Source organism: Scyliorhinus torazame, chromosome 4 (genome assembly GCF_047496885.1).
Source record: "Scyliorhinus torazame isolate Kashiwa2021f chromosome 4, sScyTor2.1, whole genome shotgun sequence".
NCBI classification, from domain to species: domain Eukaryota; kingdom Metazoa; phylum Chordata; class Chondrichthyes; order Carcharhiniformes; family Scyliorhinidae; genus Scyliorhinus; species Scyliorhinus torazame.
Window position 1 is genome coordinate 155,225,808 of NC_092710.1, and position 15,517 is coordinate 155,241,324.

Sequence of the window (15,517 nt, forward strand, 5' to 3'; positions counted from 1 at the left end):
AGCAAGATGGCCGCTGTAATGGCGGTCCATGCCTGGACACCGCCCCAGTCTCATGGGGGGTCACCCCAGCCAATCGTCCTCTGTCCCCCAGCCGCTCCCTTCCCCGGACGTCGCAGGGCCCCCTTCCCCCACCCAAGCCAGCCCAGCCAGTGTCCGGCCTGTCTGTCCGCGGTTGCTCCTCTCTATGCCCGGCCTCCTATCTCTCCCTCAGCAGCCACCACGCCGGTTTCATGAATTTTGAAACCACAAGTGAACTGCGCCATCGGGAACTAGATCCATCAGAGGAAGAGAATCGCGGAGTCCCTGGAGAATGCCAGGTCGGGCCCGCTAATGGTATGCAAATAGTGTTTACGCGCATACCGGAACTCATTGACGCCAATGTCAAGGTGTCGGAAAATCGCGATTTGGTGGCAAATCCCTGCCAGCCGCGATTTTGGCCTCAGAACCTATTCTCCTATTAATCGTGTTTCGCGATTTTGGCATCGGCCAATGGTGAATCCTGCTCATGGTCTCAGGAATGGAGAATCCCGCTGAGGATATTTTTACTTTAAAATATATTCCTCTACATATTTAAGAGTGTCAGTGTTATTATGACAGCTTATGATTTATCACAAAAAGAGATACAGGTTTTGAATTCGAATATCTCGATCATCACCTGTGAGTTATCTGATTTTAAATCATTGAAAGTGATTTTAGAAAGTATATGTTGCACCATTTTCTCATTATGTTGTCGCACAGTAATCATTTTATAAGTAATAAGAAAATTCCAAAGCTTTCAAAATATGCTCATTCGCATCTGTGTGCTGAAAATCGCAGCTCAATTTTTACAGCCTATTTGAAGGCCCGCAAATGAGTTCAATTAGCAGAAACACACAAAAATGGTTAATTCAGGCTAGGGTGTGTCCAGTTTTGTGGGTGGGGCTGGTTTCTGCTGTGATGATATTTTGAACTCACACAAAAGAACGTGAAACCTTGATTTGCATTGGACCTAATTTGTGCTCGAAGTTCCTCGATCCGGGCACAGTGCGTGGAAAAACAACACAACCGAGCGGCAACTCCAGACAGCTGGCTGGAAATGTATTAGAATGAGGATTAGGCGTTCGTTTGGAAATGTTGATCAAATTGGCCAATTAGCACATCCTTGTACCACAGTCTGTTTAACCATTCAGTCAGCAATTTGACCAGTTCAGAAAGCGCAGAAAATATTCAATGTACAATGCAACTATAATTGGATTTCGAAAATATTTTGCTGTTCCGAGGGCAAATCTCCACATAGATCATGAAGTACAGATATAGGGAGGCCACCCATCCCGGCTAACTTGACTTTCCATCAGAACTTTTGACCCCATCCCATCACCTCATTGACAAGAAGCACAAAGATATGTACAACGCTGAGTGACTTTTGATTGTCTGTAGAACAGTAGCAGTGAACCTCTGCCTCGTTCCTCCTCAAATCCTTTGCAATAGCCACATATTGTGGTGATTAGATGAGGAGGAGTGAACTGACTCCCCACTATTCAGCCTCCTTGGCTGGTCATAACAAAGGTGTTTTCCTTTTTCTTACAGATGTTGTTTTCAAATCCAAATATATTTTTTACTGTCTACTGCAGTAAACAGTAAAGAGCCAATCACAAGGTTTTCTTGGGTCAAAGAAAGAGAAAATTTATTAGCCATTAACCCCGAGAAAAAGATGCAGTGGGTGGAATTTTGGGCCCACATTAGCCATCAACGGGAACAGCGACGCAAGAGCACAATCCGGCGAGATCATGTTTCCCGATATTCCCGATATTTTGGTGTTTATTCATATAAGGGGTGTGCCCGATGGGGCCCTTTGAGTTGTGTTGACGGTTTTGATGTTTTTTTAGGGGGCCTGTTGAGCAGTCTAAGATGGGGTTGTTGGGGGTGGGGGGGTGGGATTGTGGCGGGGGTGGAGGCCATGAGGGTTGGCCAGTTTGCAGTTTTGGGAGGGGGGACTGCAACATGGCAGGTATGGAGGATGAGCGTGGTCATGGGTGGGGTGGGGGGCCATCTTGGATGGGGCCGGTTCAGAGTGGGTTTGGGAGAGCCAGAACCAAAGGGGGCGGGGGCGGGGGGCAATGGCGGATGATATAGGGGAGTTGAGGCGGAAGCCTCCGGTAAGAACTGTGACATGGAATGTCTGTGGGTAAAATGGATCGGTCAAGAGGTCCCGTGTTTTTGCACACCTGAAGAGTTTGAGAGCAGAGGTGATTTTCTTGCAGGAGGTGCATCTCCGGGTGAAGGATCAGTTTAGACTGAGGAAGGAAGGGGTGGGACAAGTATTTCACTCGAGCTTTGACTTGAAGTCGAGAGGGCTGGCCATTTTGTTGAGCAAGAAAAGGAAGTTTGTGGGGGCTAGGGAAGTGTGAGACCTGGGGGGGGGGGGGGTAATGCGGGAGGAAGGTTTGTGATAGTGAATGGGTGTTAGAGGGGACTCCGGTAGTGTTCGTCAACATGCATGCGCCTAACTTGGGCGATGGTGGGTTTGTGAAGAGGCTACTGGGGGCGATTCCGGACTAAGATTCGCACTAGCTAATTATCGGGGGGATTTTAACTGTGTGATAGAGCCAAAGATGGACAGGTTGAACCCCAGTCAATGGGAAGGTTGAGGAGGATGGTGAAAGAGCTGGAGATGGTGGATCCATGGAGGTTCAGGAACCCGGGAGGGAGAGAGTACTCCTTCTCCTCGCAAGTGTATAGGGTCCACTCTAGGATTGATTTTTTCAAGGTAAGTTGGGTTGTGCTAATGGGGATGTTTGGGGCGGAATATGCGGAAATTATGATCTCGGACTATGTGCCGCATTAGCTGGAGGTGAGGCTTAGTTCGGGGCAGTTCCAGAGGCCGGGGTGGAAGTTGGGTTCGGGACTTTTGCATTTTGTGAGAAGGTGAGAGTAGCAATTAGGAATTATGTGGAGCTGGGCTGCACAGTGGTTAACATTGCTGTCTCACGGCACCGAGGTCCCAGGTTCGATCCTGGCTCTGGGTCACTGTCCGTGTGGAATTTGCACATTCTCCCCGTGTTTGCGTGGGTTTCGACCCCACAACCCAAAAATGTGCAGGGTAGGTGGATTGGCCACGCTAAATTGCCCCTTAATTGAAAAAAATGAATTGGATATTCTGAATTTATTAAAAAAAGGAATTATGTGGAGCTTAATCAGAATGGGGAGGTGTCGGCAGCCATGTTTTGGAAAGCTTTGAAGGCGATGGTCCGAGGTGAGGTCATTTCGTTTAAGGCTGATAGAGATAGGAGGAGGAGGGAGAAGCACCGGCGGCAATCAGACAAGATCATTGAGGGAGATAGAAGATACTCGGCGGCCTCCACAAAGGAGTTGTTGGCAGAAAGGAAGAAGTTGCACAGGCAGTTTGACAGGTTGCCGACTGGCAAGGCGGTGGGGCAGCTGCGGAGGGGGGTGCAGTATGAGTGTGGTGAGAAGACGAGTCGTTTGTTGGCCCACAAGCTGCGACATCAGGCTGGATCTAGGGATATTTTACAGGTATGGGCAGAGAAGGGGAGCTGGTGTCGGAGCCGGAAAAGATAAATGGGGTGTTCGGGGTGTTCTACGAGAAGTTGTACAAGGCGGAACCAGTTGGAGAGGCAGAGGATATGGTATGGTGCTTGGATAGGTTGGAGTTCCCAGAGCTGGAGGAGGAGAAGGGGCAGGCACTGGAGGAGCTTTTCGCGCTGAGGGAGGTGATGGATTGTATTCGGGGAATGCAGTCGGGGAAGGCCTCTGGGCCAGATGGCTTTCCAGCGGGGTTTTATGAGCAGTTTGTGACAGAGTTGACCCCCCCACTTGTTGGGGATGTTCAGTGAGGCTGTGGAGAGGGGGGAGTTGCTAGCAACGCTATTACAGGTATTGATCTTGTTGATCCCGAAAAAAGGGAAGGCCCCTGGAGTGTGGGTCCTATAGGCCCATTTCTTTGTTGAACACGGACGTGAAAGTATTGGTGAAGGTGTTGGCATCTAGGTTGGAGGGGTGAACTCTGAAGGGTAGGCAACTCTCCAGTAACATTAGGAGGCTGTTGAATGTAGTTTTGACTCCATCAGAGGGATAGGCACCCAAGGTTATTGTATCCTTGGATGGGGAGAAGGCCTTTGACCCGATAGAGTGGAAGTATCTGTTTGATACTCTGGGTTGGTTTGGGTTTGGCCTGAAGTTTGTGATGTGGATGCCTCTTTTGTATGCGTCCCCTGTGGCTGGTTTGCGTAAGTATGAGCCGAGTTCATGATATTTTGGGTTGCATTGGAGAATGGGGCAGGAGTACCTGCTGTCACCATTGTTATTTGCGTTGGCGATTGAGCCCTTGGCAATGACCCTTCACGAGTTGGCCGAGTGGCAAGGGATTGTGAGGGGGGGCAGGGAGCACAAGGTGTCGCTTTTTGTAGACGACCTGTTGTTGTTTGTGTCAGGCCCGCTGGAGAGTATGGGCAGAATTATGGGCCTGTTGGAGAGATTTGGTGCTTTCTCCGGTTATACGTTGAACGTAGGGAAGAGCAAACTGTTTCCGGTGAATGCAGTGGGGTGGTGGGCCAAATTCGGGGCACTACCATTTAAGGTGGCAAGAGAGTGGTTCAGGTATTTGGGGATCCAGTGACACGTGAGTGGAGCGCAATGCACAGGTGGAACCTGACAGTGTTAGTGGAGGAGGTTAAGGGGATCTCAAAAGGTTGGATACTTTGCACTTGACGTTGGTAGGGTGGCTGCAGATGGCAAAGGTGAATGTGCTGCCAAGGTTCCTGTTTGTTCTTCAGACCCTCCTGATCTTTCTCCCTGAGGCCTTCTTGCGGAGAGTGGAGGCACTGATTTTGGAGTACATATGGGTGGGGAAGGTACCGAGTGGTGCAGTCGACTATCAGGATGTGGAGCTAGTTGAGGAGGTAATTTAAGTGGGATAAGATATCGGTGTTGACACCATTGTGTGGGAACCATAGATTTAAGCCGGGGCAGATGGATGGGATATATGGGTAGTGGAGGGAGGTGGGACTGAAGCGGGTTCAGTATATGTTCTCGGATGGGAAGTTTGTGGGGCTGGATAAGCTGCGGGAGAGGTTTGAGCTACCGAGCGGTAGCGGGTTTAGGTATATGCAGGTGCGGGACTTCACATGGAAGGAGTACAGGTTATTGGAACACCTGCTGCTTCCTGATGACTTAGATGAAGTAGGATTAGGGACATATTCGTGTGGCTGGGAGAGCAGGACAAGGCACAGGTGGTGAGGATAAAGCGTAAGTGGGAGGAGGAGTTGCGGAGGGCGATGGGTTGGGACTCTGGTGTGAGGCGATGTGGCAGGTGAACTCAATCTTCTCCTGTGCGAGGATGAGCTTGATTCAGTTCAAGGTGGTGCACAGGGTACACATGACCGGGACAAGGATGAGTGGGTTCTTCCAGGGGATAACAGATGGGTGTGAGAAGTGTGGGGAAGGGGCTGACGAATCATGCTCACATGTTGTGGGGCTGCGAGAAGTTGGAATGTTTTTGGGAGGTGATGTTTGGGACGTTATCCAAGATGGTGGGGGCTGAATTCAGGCCGGACAATATGGTGGCAATTTTGGGGGTTTCAGAGGAGCCGGGCTGCTGGAGGGGAAGTCGCGGCCTTCACCTCCGATTGTCTGGCGAAGGATTCTGTTGAATTGGAGGCTGGTTTAGCACACTGGGCTAAATCGCTGGCTTTGAAAGCAGACCAAGGCAGGCCAGCAGCACGGTTCAATTCCCTTACCAGCCTCCCCGAACAGGCACCGGAATGTGGCGACTAGGGGCTTTTCACAGTAACTTCATTTGAAGCCTACTTGTGACAATAAGCGGTTTTCATTTTCATTTCATTTTCGGATACGCCTTCGGGAGTGACGGCCTGGCTGGGGGACCTGTACCACTGTCTCTGGCTGGAGAAGATTAAGTTCACTCTGAGGGGGTCAGAAGAGGGCTTCAAAGTGCAGTGGAGGCCGTTCATAGGTGGGAGAGGGGGTGGGGTGAGGGGGAGGGGAGGGATTAAAAGTGGAAAAACTGTGTAAACTGTTGACTATGCTTTGTTGGACTATGTATTTTGTTGATATTGTGTATGTTAGGAATAAATTTTCTTTAAAAAAAGGTATCATTGAATCATAGACTTTACAACGCAGTAGGAGGCCATTCAGCCCATCGAGTCTGCACATGCACCTGGAAAGAGCACCCTACTTAAGCCCACGCCTCCACCTAATCCCAGTAGTAATGCAGTAACACCATCTAACATTTTTGGGGCACTAAGGGACAATTTAGCATGGCCAATCCACTTAACCTGCACATCTTTGGACAGTGGGAGGAAATCGGAGCACCCGGAGGAAACCCACGCAGATACGGGGAGAAAGTGCTAACTCCACACAGTCACTTGAGGCCGGAATTGAACCTGAACCCTGGAGCTGTGAGGAAGCAGGGCTAACCACTGTGCCACTGTGTATAAAAAGGAAGGAAAAGTAGAGTCAAAATAAATGTTAAAAGAATATACAGTTGGAAATTATTCACGTATCTTTGAGGTGTGGGTTATTAAATATTGCAACTGATTGAAGTTATCTGGTTTCTTGGGGCAGTTAGATGTAGAAGATGTTACAATTCTTAAAAGGTTCACTGATTTGTCTTGGATGTGCTGATTTCATGAAGCTGGTGCTGCACTTATTCCAAGGGAGAGAGAGAGATTCCTTACTGCCCACGAGCAGCTTCTCTAGATGCATCTCCTTCTGCTTGGAAAACCCAGTTCATAAAATTTCCAAAGTAATTTGATTACCATGCTCATTGTAGGCATTGTTGTTGTACAAGTAATCACATTTTAAGGTTTCATCTCAGAAGCCTTTGACTTATTTCAAGAGTAGAAACCAACAAGAGACAGGGGGTGGAATTCTCCGATCCTGGGCCTAAGTGTTGACGCCGTCGTAAACGTTGGAGTGCTTTACGATGGTGTCATCTGGCCCCTAGGATCAGCGATCCTGCGCTGCACAGTGGTCCAGCACGGCACTGGAGAGCCTGACGCTGCTCCAGCTGCTGATACGAGATGTCAGCAAGGGCGCGGTCCGTGCATGCACGCCACGGCTGGTGCGAGTTCGCGCTTGCGCGCCATGGCCGACATGAGTTCGCGCATGTGCGTGGCTTGCCGTCTCTGCGTCGGCCCCAACGCAACATGGCAGAGACCTACAAGGGCCTGGCGCGAAGGAACATAGGCCCCCACCGGGATAAGCCCGCCGGCCGATTGGTAGGCCTACGATCGTGGGCCAGGCCACCGTGGAGGACCCCCCTCCCACCCCAGAGTAGGATCCCCCTTCCCCCTCACCAGGCTGCCCCATCGCAGCCAGAACGCCGAGGTACCGCCGGGTAGGACCACATGAGAGCGACGCCGGCGGAACTCGGCCAAACTTGGCGGGCACTTGGGCCATGACGTGGGGAGAATCGCAGGGGGGGCCACCATTGGCGCTGATTCCTGGGTCACCGGAGAATCGGTGGACCGGTGACGGAGCAGCATCGCATGATTTGCGCCCCCCCCCCCCCCCCCCCGCCGATTCTCTGACCCGGCGCGGGGTCGGAGAATCACGCCCAGGGTTCTTTCGTCCTCCACAGTGGGGTCTGAGTGTCTGTTGGTTGTAAATTGGCCAACAGTTTCCCGGTGTCTTCAAAGCTCCTTTTTGAAGTGAGCTGTGACATTTCCAGGAACAAAATTCCATGGGCAACTATGTCAGGGCATGTCTGCAGTTCAAGCCACATAATAACATTCCAGAAAAGCTCAAATTACAATTCAGGTGACTTGTGGCAGCTATTTTTGGTCAGAATTTTTCATTTGAAGAAAAGGTACGCCTTAAACTGTTCGGTATGTATTTTCTAAGCTAGTGAATTCATAGGTAGATATGACACAGCCATTTCCTATTATCATGACCATACAGATTTAGACCTGTCAAGGATGATGTTAGACCAAATGAGGGCGAGATATTTCTGAAATGTATCCAGGAGAAATTCCTTGATCAGTATGCTCTTGTTCCAACTAGGAAAGAGGTATTTCTGGATCTGGTGCTGGGGAGCAAGGTAGGCTAAGTGGACCTAATGTTCCTGGGTGAATACTTGGCTAAGAGTGATCATTGTAGCATAATATTTATACTAGTACCAGAGAAGAACAAAAAACAATCTGAAATAGCACTTCCAAAATAGATTTAGCAATTAAGGGTACAATGGAGACAAATTTCGACAGGAAAAACTGTAGCAATGTGTGATCTTTAAGAAAGAGACATTTTAGATACAGGTTAAGTACATTCTGACAGGACGCAAAGACGGAAAACAAAAACCAGGCGTATGTTTCTCAGTGGCGCATCGTTCGCTGGTAGTGGGATTCTCTACTCCTGCGGCTTGTTGATGGGATTTTCCATTGAAGCCACCCCATGCCTCTGGGAAACCCGTGGGTGAAGTTGCGCTGTTAATGGGAACAGAAAATCCCAACAAGCGGAGAATTCCAGCCCAGAGCTCATTTGATGAATAAGAGAGTCGAATGGCAGTTAACATAAAAGGTAACCAAAAATCTTCCATTGCCGAATAAATAGTAAGCGGGTAGTAAGAGTTGGGGTGGGATCTATTAGTGTCAAAGAAAGTGATATACACTTAGAGACAGAGGGCAAAGCCAGAATCTTAATGAGGACTGTTTATTGAGTACTGTTGAATGAGGATTGTTTATTGAATGCTGTTTACTGAGTACTGTCTAATGAGTAGTGTTTATTGAGTGCTCTTTATTAAGAACTGTTTATTGAGTACTGTTTAATGAAGTTTTTATTGAGTACTCTTTATTGACTACGGTTTAATGAATAGTGTTTAATGAGTACTGTTTATTGAGTACTGTTTATTATCATAGATTATCATAGAATTTACAGTGCAGAAGGAGGCCATTCGGCCCATCGAGTCTGAACCGGCTCTTGGAAAGAGCACCCTACCCAAGGTCAACACCTCCACCCTATCTCCATAACCCAGTAACCCCACCCAACACTAAGTGCAATTTTGGTCACTAAGGGCAATTTATCATGGCCAATCCACCCAACCTGCACATCTTTGGACTGTGGGAGGAAACCGGAGCACCCGGAAGAAACCCAGCGCCGTTTCGTACTGGTCCCCACAAATGGAATGGCACTTGTGGGAGTCTCCAATGGGATCAGATATCCCCAGCTGCATGCCCTCTGGGCAGGGTCATGCCCTGGCACTACTGGTGCCTCTCTGGCAGTGTCAGCCTACCATCTTGTCAGTGCCACCTGGGTGCCAGCCTGGCACTGCCATGCCCATGCTCATGTTGCATTTGGACTGGGGGTGAGATTGGGGATTCCTTTCGGGGCTTCAGAGAGCGGGACGCCATTGATCTCTCGCTACAATGTGGAGTTCGGGCGAGCGGAGCTCCCCATTGTCAAAAAACGGGTCTATGTGCGAGCTCGGCTGCACGTTCAGGGCCCTCCCTTATTCAAAGCGAGTGGTGTTGAATAGCCATGTGTTTCTCGGTACTGCGAGTTCCGGGAAACACATGGCTAAACCCGCTCACTCGGGGATTTTATTCCCTTTTGGGTAGATTGTGTCCTTTGTCTCAGGAAGGGAGGCATGATGTGGAGATGCCAGCGTTGGACTGGAGTGAGCACAGTAAGAAGTCTTACAACTGATTCACCTGAGGAAGGAGCAGAGCTCCGAAAGCTAGTGATTTGAAGCAAACCTGTTGGACTTTAACCTGGTGTTGTAAGACTGCTTACTGTGCTCAGGAAGGGAGAATCTGGCTGTACGAGTTTATCTCTGCATGCCTGCTGCTTTGGGCGATAAACTCATACACTTCACAGTGCACTGTTGTTGTGCTCCAAACAGAAAATCAGCCCATTCATGTTCAGAGATAAGTTACATATATTTCTTCAAAGCTCCTTATGTTTCAATCTATATTCAATATACTAAATCTTGTCACAAATTTCTTGAGGATCGCATCAAATAAGAGTACAGTCAACCACAGTAAACTGCTGAAAAATATTTCATTGCATTATTTAAAATCTCATGTATTGAAAGCCATGGGCGGGATTCTCCGGGTCGGAGAATCGGCGGGGGGGCGGCGTGAATCCCGCCCCCGCCAGCTGCCGAATTCTCCGGTGCCGGGGATTTGGCGGGGGCGGGAATCGTGCCGCGCCAGTCGGCGGCCGCTGGCAGCGGACCCCCCGGCGATTCTCTGGCCCGCGATGGGCCGAGTGGCCGCCCGTTTTAGGCCGATCCCACCGGCGTAAATTACAACAGGTACTTAGCGGCGGGACCTGGCTGCGCTGGCGGCTTCCGGGGTGCTCTGGGGGGTGTGGGGGGATATGGCCCCGGGAGGTGCCCCCACAGTGGCCTGGCCCGTGATCGGAGCCCACCGATCCGCAGGCGGGCCAGTGCCGTGGGGGCACTCTATTCCTCCGCGTCGGCTGCTGTTGGCCTCCGCGATGGCCTCCGCGGAGCTGAACCACCCCTGCGCATGCGCTGGGATGTTGACAGCACGCGCTGGCGGAGGCCCTTTGGCGCTGGTTGGCGTGGGGCCAAGGCCCTTCCGCGCCGGCCGGTGCGGCACAAACCACTCCGGCGCCGGCCTAGCCCCTGAAGGTGCGGAGGGTACTAGGTGTCTGGAACTCGCTGCCGGAGGAGGTGGTGGAAGCAGGGATGATAATGGCGTTTAAGGGGCACCTTGACAAAAAAAATGAATAGGATGGGAATAGAGGGATACGAACCCAGGGAGTGTAGAAGATTGTAGTTTAGACGGGCAGCATGGTCGGCACGGGCTTGGAGGGCCGAAGGGCCTGTTCCTATGCTGTACTTTTCTTTGTTCTTTGTTCTAGGTGCTGACGCCGTCGTGAAAACTGTGGACTTTCACGACGGCAAAAACGGTGCAACAATTCACCAACTCCAAAAGGGTGTCATGTGAAATGCAACCGTTTGCGAGCGAAATGGCGCCGGATGCGCCAGTTCAATGATTGCCACACAGCTGCAGCCGCACTGAAGCGATTCTTTCTCTACCCCCCCCCCCCACTCACACCGTCGCTGCCAACATGGCTGGAAGGGGATGCAGAGCGAGAGACACTCCTGGACGCCGTGGAGGAGAGAAGGTTGATCCTGTACCACAGCCCGGGGGGAAGGTCGGGGAAGGCCTGCAGGCATGCTATTCGCTGTGCCTGGGCACACCCTGCTCCATGTGCCTGCACACATGCCAGCCGCAAAGGCTGGGTACCCTGGCCACTGATACCATCATCTACCCAACCCCTGGGCTGCATGCGCCGGACCATCTAACAGTGTCGTTGTTGTGGCACCCCGAGGGAGGAGGAGGTGCTGGGGCTTGTACCGATGGCTCCCGCAGGGGAGGTGCCGGGACAGTGCAGCACCTCGGACTCCCTTCCTCCTGTCCCTGGTGCATCTGGTCGGCAGCGGGCAGAACATGGCGGCACCATGCCACCCGGGACGCCCGAGCAGCAGCCTGGCCCGTCGAGGAACCTCGTCGCAGGGCAGGAGTCACAGCAGTCCACCTCCATTCCTGCTGTACCATCTGGGCAACCTACCTAGGCGCAGTGATAGGGCCCATATGGCCAGAAAGTTAGACACCAGTTACGTTGGCAGGGGTGCAGGGCACAGTTTAGTTATAGCGGGTTAGGGCACAGACTGTACATACCTCTTCACATTAAACACCATTAAAACCTGCCTCTGTGCTCTATCTGATGGGTGTGAGGGTGGGGCGGTCAGTGCTGGCCAGTGGGAGTGGGGCGGTGGGGGACGGATGAAGGCCCAGTGGGTGGATCCTGTAAACCAACCACCTCCCCCCCACCCCCCGCCCCGACCGTCCCCAGCACCTCCACCCCAGCGATTTGGGCCGTGTGATGGACTTGCCAGCTCGCATGCAGGGATCACCCAGGTGGAAAATGCTACTGTGGGTATGAGTCAGACATTGTCAAACAATGTGGAGCACGAAGCTCATCGCAGCGCGGAGTGTCATCGTCCTACATCCCATGGACAACACCCGCTGTCACTGCCAACCCAGTGACCCCGACTCGTAGGGCCACAGGTATCTATAACGGAGGAGGTGTGCATGCGGGTGGTTTGGTGTGGGAGGTGAGGGTGTTTGGTGATGGGCGAGATGAGGGGGTGTGGTATGGTGGTGTCCATGCATCTGGCCAGCGACCCCCCCTTAGTCTGTGAAGTGTGTCACGACAAATGTGTCGGGTGCGCGCTGGCCCTGGTGGTATCGTTGTGCAGCCTCCCGTGTCCTGCTCATTGCCCCTTCCCTCTCATCCTCCTCGTCTGACGAGGCCTGCCCTTCCTCCTCATCCTCCTCCAGCACATTGCCCCTCTGCTGTGCGATGTTGTGGAGGACGCAGCAGACCACCACGAAATGGGCGACCCTCCTGGCCCCGTACTGGAGTGCCCTTAAAGGGCGTTCCAGGCACCTGAAGCGCATCTTCAGGACCCCGAAGCACCTTTCGACCACAGACCTGGTTGCTGTATTTGTGTCGTTGTAGTGGGTCTCCGTGTCGGTCTGTGGCCTCCGTACAGGCGCCAGCCTGAGCGGCTGCCATCTGCCCCTCTGCAGCCCGCCCCTCTGCTGCATCCTCCGCCTCCTCTCTGAGCGGGCCCCGCTCATGCTGCCACAGGGCTTCATGCAGGGCAGCGGCCATTGCCACAGCGGCCAGCATTGCAGGTTGATGACCGAAAGCCATTATTTTCGGCAGTGGGTGAAAAGCAAACATGTTATCATGGCGCATACACCTGTGCCCAACCAGGTGCCACGGGCTACATGGTGGCCCCCGTTGGCATCGTGGGCCCCAACCACGCATGTCCCCCACCCCCGCACCCCGGCCCCGTCGGTGCCCTCGGTCCTGGCGCCCATCCATGCTGCCAGTGGCTGTCATAATATCCACTCATGTATATAATGAGATGCAGACAGGCAGTGATTGACACATAGGGTGACCAGTAAGCATACAACACAGCACAGCCAATCACCAGAAAGGACACTACCACTATAAAGCCAGAGGGCATTAGGTTTCCCGCTCTCTCAGGACCCAGCTACTGAGACAGTCAGAGTCCACGAGCTAGCAAGCACAAACACCATGCGGTCATGACGCCGTCGTCAGCGCGATTCATGCGCCATCGCGCATGCGCAGTGCGTTCAGTAAGCTAGTAAGTCTGGTCAGGCTACTACAAGGTCACTAGTCAGATCAGTATAGTGTCGACGCACAGCTGAATATGTACAGCAGTTCATCTAGTTGAATAAAACAGTGTTGGATTTTCTCCTGTGTTAGACGTCTGTTTCTAACTTTCCTGCATCGAGTGCAGTCCACATCGAACCAACCTGCCTAACACATCATGGCACCAGAGTGACATTGATCTTGACGGACCTACCTCGAGTGAATCAGCATCGACCAGCAAGCAACCATCCAGCGAAATGGAAAACATCCAGCCTCTTCCGCAACTCCGCATCTCCGGCAACCTCGGCGCCAACTAGAAAACCTTCAAGCAAAAGTTCCTCTTGTACATCGAGGCCTCCGACCTCGAGGCAGCATCGGACTACGCCATCCATATCTACAATTCGCTTACATTCGCCGACGGTGAAGACAAAACAAAATTCAAAACAGTCCTGCTGAAGTTTGACAGCCACTGCGACATTGAAGTGAATGAGAGCTTTGAACGGTGCGTTTTCCAGCAGAGGCTTCAGGGGAAGGATGGCACCTTTTCAGTCCTACTTGACCCATCTCCGCATCCTAGTGCAGTCATGTAACTATGACTCGACGGCTGATTCCATGATCCGGGATCAGATCGTTTCCGGGGTCCACTCCGACTCCCTGCGGCAGCAGCTCCTTAAAATCAAACAGTTGACGCTCTCTGTCGCTATCGAGGAGTGCGTTGTCCATGAGCATGCCAAGAATCGTTACTCCCACATCAGGGCAGCAGAAACTGTAAAGCTGGCTTCCCACGAGGCAGAAAAGGTGCAGGTCATTGCACAGATGCAGGGCCTGAGCATCAAGGAGAGTGGCCGTTTCGGGAGCTTTTCACGGATCCCTGCACATGCGCGTCACGACCGAGTGGACGAGACCGAAAACCCGACTGCGCAAGTGCGTACGTCGGCCGACCGCACTGCGCATGCGCGATGGCACACGGATCGCGCTGACGTCAGGGTCATGACGTGTTCGAATTGTGGCTCTGCCCACTTAAAGTGGCAATGTCCGGCAAGAGGACGCCGATGTCTCCAGTGTGGCAAGCTTGGGCACTATGCAGCTCCGCTCCACCGCTCAGCAGCCAGCGATCCCAGCTGCGGCGCAGAAGTATCCGCTCAATACAACAAGGCATGCCAGATTCTGATCCTGACAGCCCAACGGACCCTGATGCTGACTGCCTCAAGTCTCCATGTCAGGTGGGCATCACAACCACACATGAGCTGGCCTCCACCACACCTGTGCAACGCCTCTCGATCCTCAGTGTGGGTACCGACGACGAGTGGTGTGCTGTCCTCACAGTTAACAAGGCTCGCATCTGATTTAAACTGGACACCGGCGTGTCTGTGAAGCTCATCTCACAATCCGACCTCAACACCATCCGGGCCCGACCAAGCATTCTTCCACCGGCCTGCCAGCTCCTTGACTACAATGGCAATGCCAGAGCTGCCAGTGGCTCGTGTCAACTAGGGGTATCCAACAAGGCGATCAAGGCAACGTTACGATTTGAAATCGTCAGGCCTGACAGGGCGTCCCTGCTCGGTGCTCGCGCCTGTCAGCTCCTGAACCTGGTTCAGCGGGTCCACACCATGTCATCGTCACCAGCGACGGCCTCGCACGATGGAAATTTGGAAGCCGACATAGACGACATTATCACGCAGTACCTCAGTGTATACGATGGAATGGGCATGCTCCCGTACCGATACAAAATACTGCTCAAGACGAACGCCACCTCTGTAATTCATGCACCATGCCGGGTGCCGGCGCCCCTCAAGGATGGTTTAAAAAGCAACTACAGGACCTCCAAGACCAGGGCATCATCTCGAAGGTCACGGAGCCAACAGACTGGGTCTGAGTAAAGAAGCCATCAGGGGAGCTCCGCATTTGCATTGATCCCAAGGATCTAATCCGCAACATCATGCGGGAGCACTACCCGATCCCGAAGCGTGAAGAGTTAGCCAGTGAGATGGCTCATGCCAAATTCTTCACTAAGCTGGACGTCTCCTGGGGTTTTTGGCAAATACAGCTGGACACGTCCAGTCGCAAGCTGTACACGTTCAACACCCCGTTTGGCCGCTACTGTTACAACCGCATGACTTTCGGCATCATATCTGCCTCCGAAGTGTTTCATCGCATCATGGAGCAGATGATGGAGGGCATCGAGGGGGTACGAGTACACGTGGACGACATGATCATCTGGTCCACAACCCCCCAGGAACACATCGCTCGCCTCAAGCAGGTCTTCCAGCAAATTCATGAACATGGTCTCCAGCTCAACAGGGCCAAGTGCTCATTTGGTCAATCTGATATGAAGTTT